The sequence below is a fragment of the Nelumbo nucifera genome, chromosome 6, assembly GCF_055504915.1.
Source record: "Nelumbo nucifera cultivar China Antique chromosome 6, China Antique-T2T, whole genome shotgun sequence".
NCBI classification, from domain to species: domain Eukaryota; kingdom Viridiplantae; phylum Streptophyta; class Magnoliopsida; order Proteales; family Nelumbonaceae; genus Nelumbo; species Nelumbo nucifera.
This window is the reverse complement of record NC_142654.1, coordinates 64,520,770-64,531,195: the sequence shown is the minus strand read 5'-3', so window position 1 is coordinate 64,531,195 and position 10,426 is coordinate 64,520,770. Positions and strand designations below refer to the sequence as shown.

Sequence of the window (10,426 nt, the reverse complement as noted above, 5' to 3'; positions counted from 1 at the left end):
AAACATCTGAGTGCACAATATCTAACAATTCTTCTGATTTTTTTCCTTTATTAAATGATAATCTAGATAATTTTCCACTAAGACATGGTTCACAGTATTTAAAGTTAATTTTCATCTTAGGTATTAAGCCACTTGAAGACATCCTCACCATTTTGTCTTTATTAATATGGTAAAGTCTCATGTGCCATATATAGGCATTTTCATCCACATTATACACACAATCAAAATAAGCAGAAGAGGCATTCACTTTATTAATAGATAAATGATACAAACCATCAGACTTAGTTCCAAACAATAAGACTCTCTCATGTTTTCCAATTGACACTTTTCCTCCTCTAAAACGAACCTCAAAACCCTTTTCATCCAAGAGGGGTACGGACAAAAGATTTTGCCTAACACTAGGCGCATACATTACATCATTTAAGATCAGATTTGTATTTTCATTGATGACTATTTTCACTTTTGCAACACCTAGTACATCACAATAGGTATTGTTTCCCATGAAGATTCTATGTTTGCCAGGCTTCATTTCCTTCATCTTCATAAATAGTTCCTTGGGTTTGCATACATGGCAAGAAGAACCCGAATCAATGCACCAATCAACATAATCAATATCAGTAAGTAATGATTCAGAAACCACATAGATGATATCTTTCTTTGCTGATTTATTATGATTGTTATCTTTATTCTTCTTGTTTTGATAACAATTATATTTGGTATGGCCTGGTTTCCCACAAATAAAACATTTGCCTTTAGTTTTCTTGAACTTCTTTGAAAAAATATGTTTATTATGATACTTCTTTCCTTTACCTTCATAGTTCTCAGTTTTTTCAGTAGTTTTATTAGTTTCAATTGGACTATAGTGGCAACTATCAATGATGATGATTGAGCCTTTTTGCTCTTTCGTTTAGCTTCCAGGCCTAACAAGGTTGGTATGTTTTTCATATTAATGTCTCTTGCAGAAAGAATTAAGGCAACAACCACATTTTCCCAAGAGTCTGGAAGACTATGCAATATAGTAGACACCTGAATCTTTTCAGTGATGGGATTCATAGTTGTTGCTAATTCTTTTGCAATAACATTCATCTTATTAATATGATCTATCACTGAATCTCCATCTTTTATCTTACAAGCATAATATTTTTCTATTAACATTTGAACATAGGATTCAGTTACCTTTCCATAAGCTTCCTTAATTGCATCAAATAATTGTTTAGCATTCCCATATTCTTCAAACAAGACTTCAATGTCTGATTCCATAAAAGTTAACAAACAAGAATTGGCTGTTTTATTATCTTTTAGGTATTTTTGATAAGCTTTTCTAACATCCAATGATGCATCATCATCAGGAACAGAGGGAACATCTTGTTCTAACATGTATTCAACATCTTCTTGATCTAATATAAGTCTGATCCTACGTTTCCAAAGAGGAAAATTACTGCCATTATAGTTTTTCAGTTTTGCTTAATTCATTTGCTATTGCAGATCCAACCATTATGTCTATGAATAAACAAGGAAACTTCAAGCAAAAATAAAATGAAATTTATAGTGTAATGGTAAGCTAATATGAGCAAGAAGCTATTTTCAGTCAAAAAAATTGGTGAGATGTAACTATTATTAACTATGATTAACAGTTAACTGAAAATCATAAAAAAAAATCAGCTTTCTTAAATTTTGCTCCGTAAGAACGAAATTAATATTTTACCTAAGATAAAGCAAAGAAAATTTGTAGAAGCACAAAATAAATGCTTAGCACACAATAGCACAAAATAGGCTTTGGTAAAGATATCAATCATACCAAGCAACAAGCATTCAGGATAAAAAAAAATTATTAAATATTACCTGAATGTTTTCTCAAAAGGGTTGAAACCCTAAATGTAAAAAAGTTTAGAAAATACCCGGATAGATCTCTGTAATAGAGATCTCAAACCTTTTATGGTTTTACCGATTCATGATGCCGTTTCAGTAGATCAGATGTTGGAGTCGTAAATCAAATGGGGTATCCTTGTCCTTCTTTTTGATAACAACTATTTTCTTTTTGGGAAGACAACTGTGTATAATCAATGAAGAAGAGGAGACTCCTTTTTGGGGTCTGAAAAAGAAAACTGTCGAACCTGACTTTTGCTCTTTCTTTTTACTTGCCCACAGTCCCTTTTACTTTAAAGGATTGATATGGTGTAGCACATGCACATGCACATGCACATGCACACCATAAATAATAATGCTCTGATACCAATGAAAAACAATAACAGAATAGTGACAAAACAAAATGCAAATAAGATTCTGCAAACCAAGAGTAACTCCATTTTTCTTGATGGACCCAGCAACACTTGAACACAACCTTGGACTTCACAAAGGTGATAATACAATCCGAATTGGGCAGAACTTCTTGGAGGTTTTGATAGCCTTCCAATAAAGAGGATATTCAGTCGGTGTGTTTGTGACTTCTACACATTCCCTTTTATAGGTAATTGCCACAACGTCTCTCCTATGAAAGAGGAAATAAGAGCCGTTACTAAGGATAAACTCACCAATATTAATCTTGTTCTACCCCTTCGGATTGAGACAAGTGTCTCAATAATCATGGTTTTAGACCACAAGATCACTCAACCCATTCTAAGCCAAACATCATCTTGCTGACTTAGTCAAAGGCTGAAATGAACCCAACTTAGACCCAATAACCACCCTGTGAACAAGTCAAAAACAGTTTATAGAAAACAAATTTATTTTTACTAGAAAATAAATAATAACATATAACAAAAATTGTAATTGGTGTGTGTTGTAGTGTGTTCACAGGGATGATATTATTAATCTACTCCATCAACGTGTGGCTTTTCACATGGCCAGTGGATTCTCCTACACATCGAGGATTCCAAATCGAGGGCCTATGGCCACCCGTTCCAACATGGTCGTTGCCCAAATTAGAAAAAAATACTTGTTTGTTCATTAATAATAGTTAATTAAAACCTAGACTAATTATTAATTGCTTATGAATAATGGTCACTTTGCCAATTCTCCATTGGCATAGGGCTTTGGGCCTATTCTAGATATTAATTAATAATAGTTAATTAATTAAAATCATTAGGCTTTGGGGCCATTCTAACTTTTAATTAATAAGAGTCAATTAAAACCATTGGCTTTTGAGGCCATTTTAACTTTTAATTAATAATAGTTATTAATTAAAATCATTGTTTATCATTATTGTGGAATTAGGGCTTAACCAAACCAAACCGAATCAAATTCAATTAAGGTCAGTTCGGTTGGAGAAAATGGTCAAACCGAATTGTACCGAATCAACCGATTGTACACCCTTAGGGCTACGTTAGAGGATATATTTGATAGGGAAAATTTCTTATAAACTATCCTTATGCTTTAGCTAATTGACTTACTCTAACTTATAAGTTTTTTAACAATCGACGGAATCCTCCTTACCATTAACGTTCATTAATGAAAAGATAAAAATACTATCTTACCCATTATTCTCTTTCAGTTTTTCAAAATGAAAGATTAAAGTTAGTCGATTCAAACCTCTGTGATTCAATAACATCAACTGAGGGAATCGTTACTGTAGCTGCCGTTGGCTACGTTCATAGAGCAAAGAATGGAATTGCGTCCCTGAGTCTGAATGGATTGACGGACCTTCAACCACATGCCCAACTCTCTTAAGATTTAGAAGAAACCAGCAAGAGTAGCAACCCCAATAACAGTGAATGAGATGCCGATGACCAGTAAGCTTCACCCTCATTAGTTGCAGGTTCAAGTGTGGGTCCCATTGAAGTAGTCGTAGTTGCACCATGAGCGTATGCCATCCCATCTGCAGGGTCTTTAGTATTATGATTGGAGCTGTGTACTAGGACAGCAAAAAAAATCAAAATAAAATGCATTACAGAGGAAGGGGTGAATGTAGAAAGCGAATCTTTTACTACTATCGCCGATGACAGGAAGGGGAGAATGTAGAGAGCGAATCTCTTACTGTTGTCACGACTACAGAGGAAGGGGTGAATGCAAACAACGAATCTCTTACTGTTGAAAATCAATGTAGGCTGAAACATCGCAGAGAGCAAATCTCTTACTGTTGTCGTTGATAACAGAGGATGGGGTGAATGCAGAAAGCGAATCTCTTACTACTAGCAATCCATGGTGTTTCAAGCATGGTAAGAAGCCGAAACATCGCAGAGAAAATCCATGGCCACTATGCCCGTCAAATCACAACCTCTTCACAATTTCTCCCTTTAGTTCTTGAAGTGGGGGAAGAACCACCGCTGTGGGAAACCATCGATACCACTCAAGAATCCCCACCGTATGACCACCGTTCCTCGACTTTCGAGTCTGAACCTGATGGTCCCTCCCTCTACAAGAATGATTGTGACTTTGAGGCTCAGAAGTTACCAATCAGATCTCGAAGTGTTAAGAATTGTTTCTCGTTCGCCTCTTGTTCCATTACCCCGTCGATGGAGAAGTCGACAAAGATCCCCACTACATCAGAGATAGAAGTTACCAGAATTGAAGATAGTAGTCGGCAACCTCTAGACAGCTCCTCAAAGTCAACAACTGAGGCACCGAACCGCGGTGTTTTCCTATTCCATACGCTGAATCAAGGCATATCTATTCCCTCCTTAAATCCTCCCTCTGTTTCGCTCTCTCGCCCTTGTTCACTTCCACGTTGCCAAGCCATCTTTTGGAATAAGTTCTCGTCTAACAACTCATCAAACTTTGTAGATCATAAACCTTTGTTCAAATGCCTCTCTTTTGTTGGAAGTGGAGGAAACAAGGGAATCCGTGAGCGGTGGAGAAAGGGTCATAAAGGTGAGGAGAGAGAGTGAAAGAGAGAGAACGGAGAAGAACCACCGCTTCCAAAGATTGCAGTGGCGTCAATGGCTTCATTGACAATCCATTGTGTGTGAAGATGAGGAGAGAGAGAGAGAGGAATCAGAGGTTTTGGACAATTGTAAAAAAAAATTAGAGATATTTTAAAATAAGACAATATATAAATATAAATAGTAAGAGAAGAGTTAATTAATCAGTTAACCATAATATCTGATAATAATAAGACTCCCCTATTATGACTGGAGTATAAATTTTTAAAGAGCAGATGCAAATACAATGTTGAGAGCAAATAAGACATTTAATAAATGAAGAGAATTTCCCTCTCAATCATTTGACAGATTTCACAACATATTCAACCCATGTTTCTAACTTAATGAAATTTACAGCTAATTAATTTGAACCGCAGCTTCATCCCCATCAACATCCTCACATCTCTTTTCTTCTATTGCAGTTTTGAAGGTCAAGCATCAAGAATTGTAAACCTGTTCTGGCCATTTGGGATATGCACGCTTATACATATAAGCTCATACAAACAGTATCGTGCTGTTGAACAACATACCATTGAAGACACACTTCATTGCGCCTGAAAAAATATGAAAACATAAAAATTATTTCACTCTTAATTTCTTATGTGCTGGAACGTACTATTTTAATACTGGTTGTGAAAACAGAAGAAAAAGAAAATCCAAAGAGTGACGCCCTTCATTTGGCTGATCAGGGAACCAAAGGAAAAAAAAAAAAGTTCGCAAAAAATAGTTAAGGTAGATTTTCTGTCCTCTCATAAATAAAAAAATCTTCACTGATGAATAACAATAATTTTATTAAGAAATGGAATTACAAAGCTGACATCATGGAGATTGAGATGTCTCCACACTAGACCATTCTAGTATTGATTGGAGAAGCATTCATATAGGGTAAAATGGGTCAGTCGTTTATTGATCAAATCAATGGTTTTTGGCCAATAGGGTAAAACGGGTGATCGATTTTTGATTTTTCCAGTCCGACCATCTGATTCGATCCGATTTTGAAAACCATGGCACAAAATCAGTGAGGAAGTGATCTTTCATTGCACAACTAGCTCCCAAACGCATATAGGGGCACAAATCACCCATTCATCTCCTCGATGGACCAGCTTACACATCATTGACATGATGCGCATACTCATGTTGATGGCTTTCATTTTCTATTAATAAGAAACTATACACCCCACAAAAAAGATAATCAACCAGATTGTCGTCATGAGCCAAGAAAATGCCAAGCTAACGGAGAAGGGGTTCTAGAGTGCCTATATTTAAAAACAATTACGGCAATGTATAAAATTGTAATAATTAGTGGAATTAAATATGAGAACAACATTAGTCCTTGTTTATTTGCACTAGTCATACATGAATTCACTAAATATATTCAAAAGGCCCCATTGTGTCTGATATTTTCTGATGATATATTATTAATTGATGAAACTAGTGAGATTAAATTTAAAATTAATTAGTTTTATGGACAACTGCATTAGAAACAATAAGTTTCAAAATAAGGACTAGAATTTTTATAATATGATAGTAATGCAAATCAGGGTTATATTTAATACCGGAGACCAAGAGATAACTCAATGTGACCTCTTCCATAACCTTGGTTCAATAATTCATAAGGATAGATTGAGAGTGTCTCCCATGCAGATCTAGTCTTCTGTGAGAGAGGAATGCACTTTGGCCGAAAGGAAAATTTTATAAAATAATTGTGAAGACAGCTATGTTGTGTGGAGCAGAGTGCGACAAAAATGTGAATGCTTGGATGAGTTGAATTGTGGCAAAGGTTGAAAGGATAGAGTTAGAAATGAAGTCATACAAAGGAACCTATGCTAGGAGTAGCTCCAACAGGTGATAAAATGAGACAAAGTAGATTGAGGTGGTTTGGTCTTATGCATAGAAAGCCATCTATAGAACATGTTAGGAAAAGTGATCTGTTCCAAATTGAAGGGAACAGAAGAGCTAGGAACAGTCTGAAAAGGACTAGGGTAGAAGTAACAAGAAATTATTTAGGGTCCGTTTGATTCACAGTCAGAATCGGAATCAGAATGGTCTATTCCCATAGTCTATTTGGTTCAGACAGGAATGTAAATAGGAATTGAAATCAGCAGGAATGAAATTTCGTTCCCAAGGGGGGCAAGGAATGGCTGTTACCTCAAATGGGGGAATGCCATTCCAGCAGGAATGGGAATGGGATTCCGATTCCACTCAATCAAATAGTCGGAATCGGAATAGCCCATTCCTATTCCGATTCCAGACCCCTTTTCCCATGAACCAAATGGGGGCCTTAAGTACTCATAATTTAACAAGGGATATGGCATTGAACAAAATGAAAAGGTGAAACATGATTCGTGTAGCCAACCCCATATAGTTGGGACAAGGCTTAGATGATGATGATGATTGTCAAGTATCACTCGGTCAGTAGAATTCTCAAGCAATCTAGACAGATTATCACATAGAGTGATTGTTTTTGCATTTTGGCAGAAAAAAAAAATCCATGGAGGTTTACTATATCACCACATAAATGGAGCTTTCAGAATGAGATGATGAACACCATACCACGTGCACCAACCAAGGTTCAAAATATCGAAACAGCCCAATATGTTGGTAGGAGCATATCGAGTCATATCTTGGCTTGTTATTCTTTTTTTTTTTTAGTTTTTTTTCTTCGAAACATATTCAGAGGGGTCAATTTAAGGCCCATCTGCCCCTTGAAATAGGTGGGACCCCAAAACACCTTGTGTAGGGGCGTATTAAAAGGGCCTTGATACAATATGTATCCACTGATATGCCCTGATATGTGATGAAATTTTGAACCTTGATGCCAATAGGCTCCTTTATCCAACCACAATGACCACATTTTGTCCAAATTTTCACAGGCTGCAATCATTTATAACACAAACTTTAACCATCATAGGAGTAGATTTAGAAAAACAACAAACAGCTAACAACTAAGCTAGAACTTTATGTACATTACCTTAAATCATCTCACATCTTTAGGACTATGAAACATATACCGCACTGTAGCTTTTAATTTTGATGAAATTTACTTTTAATTCTATCCTCACTTATTTCATGGCGACTAACCCCCTCCCCCAAGGAATCTGCACCCAATTAAATGCTATGGCACGTGATTTTTGGTGGGGGTTTAATTCAAATGGGTCTCATATTTATTTACAAACCTTGACATAGCGTGGAAGCAATGGAAAACCGGAGCTGGCTATGCAAGCACCGGGTGAACCTAGTTTCTAGCGAAACTACACGATTTCTCTAGGAGAGAGAAAAGGTGGCGAAAATTGAAGAGGAAATCTGAAGAAATTTTGAAGTATGAATTGATTAATAAATCTGGGAAATAGCAGTATTTATAATACATTGAGAAATTGTAAAAGAACTAGGAAAAGAACATGAATCTTGATCCTCTTGAGTTGTCTTGATAAGGTCGAACCCTCTTGGAATTCTTGGGCTTGATCTTCCACCGTCCGATCTCCTTGGTAATCCTCTATGCTTAAATCTAGGAAGTCTTTGAAAATCTTGATGATGCTTGGAGTCTTGCTAATCTTGATAGTCTTGGGAGTCTTGAGTTGTTCTTGCTTATCTTTCTTGGACTAATCTTGATAATCTTGGGTTCTTGGCTTCCTTCTCTATCTTGATTTCTTGCCTTATCCTTATCCTAGAGTTGTCGCTCCTAGGGGTGAGATGGGCTTTCCTGTGATGGGCCTCCATCATTCTCCCCCACGTGGAGAGAACTCGACCTTGAGTCGTGATTAGGATAGGCAAGTGTGATCTCTGGCAAATATCGGTGAAGGTCAGCAACGTTGAAGGTCTTGGATATACCCATCTGATCTGGTAGGTCCACTACATAGGCATTATCATTAATCTTCTTCACGATCTTGTATGGACCATACTTCCGGGGCTTCAACTTGTTGTAAGTACCCACGGGAGTTCTTTCCTTCCTTAAGAAGACCATAACCTCATCACCTACATCAAACACTTGAGACCGGCGGTGCTTGTCTGTGGCCATCTTGTATTTGGCATTGGATTGCTCTAGCTTCTGCTTCACGGCCTCTTGGACGGACTGGATCTGTTCTGCCATCTGTTCTGTTGAGATACTGGCGTTGGGTACTTTGGGAAGATTTACTAAATCCAGTGCATGGTTAGGAACCTTCATGTATACGATGAAGAATGGGGATCTGCCTGTAGAACTGTGCACTGCATTGTTATAGGCAAACTCAGCCTGGGCAATGGCGAAGTCCCACTGTTTTGGCCTCTCTCGGCATATGCTGTGGATTAAGTTCCCTAAGGTCTGGTTTACCACTTCTATCTGTCCATCTGTCTGCGGATGGGCTGTATTATTGAAATTAAGCGATGAATCAAACAACCTCCACAGGGTCATCCAAAAGTGACTGAGGAATCGTGTGTCACGATCTGATGTGATGGTCTTGGGTACCCCATGCAGGCGGACAATCTCCCTAAAAAACAATTTGGCTGTTGCGGATGCATCTGCTGTTTTCTTGCATGGGAGGAAGTGAGCCATTTTTGAGAATCTATCAACCACCACGAAGACGGAGTCCATGTTCCTCTAGGTCTTTGGCAAGCCTAGCACAAAATCCATGGACAGGTCCTCCCATATAGTAGTAGGAACGGGTAGGGGCATGTAGAGACCTGTGTTCTAGGTTTGTCCCTTAGCTGTTTGACAAACATAGCACCTGCTTACAATGGTAGACACGCCCCTTCTTAATTTTGGCCAGTAATAGTGCCCCTTAACTGCTTCTACTATTTTATCCCTTCCCAAGTGTCCTGCCAATCCACTCCTATGCAAATCCCTGATGATCTTTTCACGGAGGGAGGTGCAAGGGATACACAATTGTTCCTCTTTCATAAGGAACCCATCATAAATAAAGAAGTCCTCTGCTGACTGCTTATTTACACATTTCTCCCACACCTGTTGGAAGTCTTCATCCTGGGCGTATAAGTCTTTTAGGCACTCAAAACCCACAATCTCAACACTGAGGGTCTTGATGAGGGCTACATGCCTGCTAAGTGCATCAACCACTTTATTTTGTTGTCCTGTTTTATACACAATTTTATATGGGAACTTATCTAGGAATGCAGACCGTCCAGCATGCAAATCACTTAGTTGTCTCTGCCCACTAAGATATTTTAGGGCCTGGTGGTCAGTGTAGAGAACAAATTCTTTTGCAATTAAATAGTGTTCCCATGTCTTCAAGGCTCTAACTACAGCATAGAACTCATTGTCATAAGTGGACCACTTTTTCCTAGATTCACATAATTTTTCACTGAAGAAAGCAATGGGTCTTTTCTCTTGGGACAATACCGCCCCTATGCCAACTCCACTGGCATCACATTCTACTTCAAATAATTTATCAAAATCTGGCAAGGCAAGAACATGAGCAGTACATAATTTTTCCTTTATGAGAGCAAAACTTTGCTCTTGTTCTTCTCCCCATTGAAATTTACCCTTTTTCAAATACTCAGTAATGGGAGCCATGATACTACTAAAATTTTTAATAAAGCACCTATAGAAGGTTGCCAACCCATGAAATCGCCTGACATCT

General features: G+C 37.6%; 1 long non-coding RNA gene across 1 annotated transcript; it reads right to left on the bottom strand.

Annotated features, from left to right (window-relative positions):
- Nucleotides 1-227: 227 nt before the first annotated feature.
- On the bottom strand, nucleotides 228-5,519 carry LOC148791143 (uncharacterized). The gene is made up of 2 exons (XR_016077196.1): nucleotides 3,529-5,519; nucleotides 228-2,488 (listed from the first exon to the last, which is right to left on the bottom strand). It is a non-coding gene; the product is annotated as an uncharacterized LOC148791143 (long non-coding RNA).
- Nucleotides 5,520-10,426: the final 4,907 nt, after the last annotated feature.